The sequence below is a fragment of the Halyomorpha halys genome, unplaced genomic scaffold (assembly GCF_000696795.3).
Source record: "Halyomorpha halys isolate HHAL.00 unplaced genomic scaffold, Hhal_1.1 Scaffold388.1, whole genome shotgun sequence".
NCBI lineage: Eukaryota > Metazoa > Arthropoda > Insecta > Hemiptera > Pentatomidae > Halyomorpha > Halyomorpha halys.
This window is the reverse complement of record NW_027114767.1, coordinates 215,041-217,478: the sequence shown is the minus strand read 5'-3', so window position 1 is coordinate 217,478 and position 2,438 is coordinate 215,041.

Sequence of the window (2,438 nt, the reverse complement as noted above, 5' to 3'; positions counted from 1 at the left end):
ACAGTTAATATTAACCCTTTAATTTCATCCCAAACTCTCCAATCCCATATCACAACTGAAAGAATGGTGTCAGAATTGGAAGATCAAAATAAGTCCCATCAAATCACCTTTACTCTTCGTCCCAAACCTATTTACTGCCCTACAGTATCCTTTAATAATGTTGGTCTTACCCCCTATAGAACAGATCCACTACTTTGGACTATATCTGGACAAATAACTAACTTGGAATCCTCACACAACACTGAAAAGACAGGAAACTGCACGTTGATTCCAACTATTACTACACTTACTAGACAAATGGTATAAACTTCCTATTCATTACAAAAGACTGTTCTACATGACTGTAATAAGCCCTTTCTAAAAATACGGAGTTGAGCTTTGGGACTCTGCTAAACCTTTGAATTCCTCCCATATCCAATCCTTTCTCTCCAAAATCCTTCATAAAATCCTCTATGCTCCTTATTTTGTCTAAATAAAATCACCCTTAAAGAACTAAATGTTCCATATATAACTGATCTAGCCTGAACCTGATATCAATCCTTCATTATAAACTCCCTAACCATCAAAAGCCACTACTAGTTTCTTCTTGCATTCCTGACAATCATCCGAGGCACTTGAAAAGGAGGTGGCTTCGAGACCATCTTGTGTAGAAATATTATTGAAGTGCTACCAATGTGTAGTTTCTCCACATGCCTGTATCACTCCATTATGGTCTTACATCAAATTTACTAGATGTATTTTTATGTAAATACAGTTGTAAATAGCAATAAATAAATTTTATAACAATAATTCTGGGTGTACTTTAAAGGTGTGCTTTCTGAGGTTTCTATAGTGGCAGATAAAAAAATAAAATAAAACATTTATCAAGAAATGGGATGTGTTATCAGGATAGTAATAGAATTATTTAGGTCACGTTTCATCAAAATCTGAGGGGCTAGATGTTAGGATTGGGTGATTGATGTGAAACGACAAGTACCCTATAGGTACAAAACACTTTATTGATAAAGTTGATTATTGATATAGAATATTATTATTTATTATATTAATTATTTATGAAATTCCTCTCAAAACTTAAAACTGAACCTTACTTTTTTTAAATTATTATTTATGTTTATAGCTAATATTCTTAGTCAATACTATTCATTATGTATTTTTGACCATATGAGTTTATTTCATGCTGACTTTATGTACTATACTGGTTGGATAATTATTTATTACAATGACCCGTGTCATTGTCATGCCATTATTCGCTAATAATTCCTTAATGTTTAATAAAATTATTTATTTTCTTAATGCTCTTGAACTTTCATCCATAATTTCATGATTCCCCATTCAACCAATCAGAAGTTTGAAAGATCATTTTTTACATACATGTATACAAAGTGACTTACACCCCTTCCATTCTTGCCAGCTTGTACTATTTATTTTCCTTTACATGATGTCACAGGAATTTTATTAGTATATCTAATAATCAAGCATCAGACTGTGTTTTATAATCTAAAGAATGTTGGTGTCAAGAATTTTATTTAGGCTGAACCCAAAGCTTTATCACATTCTAGTATAATCGTTTACATTTAGGACTTGAAGATCAAGTTTATAGTCTTTGAAAAAATTGAATCAGCAAAATTGAATCAGCATTCTAAAATTATAGCATAGGTGCACTTTTTGTTTTTATTATATTTCTATTTTTTATCCACTTTTGATTTTGCACAATTTTGTGGTATTTTCGAGTTAGTGCTTTTCCATTGTTATATCTGTAATTTTATGCATGGTATATTTTTCAATTATTGATTTGGAGTACTCACATATTTTATCATCCTTTTATAGCAAGTTTAGAGATTAAATATCTTTCAATCATTTATTGATTGTTCAAAATCAAGGTAATGCAGCTTGTTAAGTGAACTAATGCTTCTTAGCTAGTAAAAATGCACCATATCACTTATGGAATTCAGTTAGTATATTGTTCTTTAAGACTAGAAAATAAGGAAGGTAGGCCTGTAGCTCAAAAGTTTCTGTGTGTACATACATGAAAACCTCAAATAAACAAAAAATTATTTATTCGTGGCGATGTTTCGACTTGAATTTCTGGTCTTCATCAGGGAGTAAAGGCAGAGATTCTGGCTAAGCTGATACTAAATTACATCACTATTGGATAAGTTTTGAAGACTATAGTAGGCATTAAGATTTTCGGCCTCATTTTTTGGGTTTTCTGAACTAGTATGAACTACATAGATGGTTAGATGGTTTTAATGTCTCTCAGCTAAACAATTACACAAGAGTCCCTTTTTCTAGAGGATCTGATAGCTGAGCGAGTTGGAGTATGGCTTGCACAGTTCTTGGTTCAGAACATTCTGGGTTCAATTCACAACCATCTGGGTCAGTCAATATTTATTTCAAAGCAGCTCTGAGAAATGAACCTTGACATTTGGAAGAGTCGA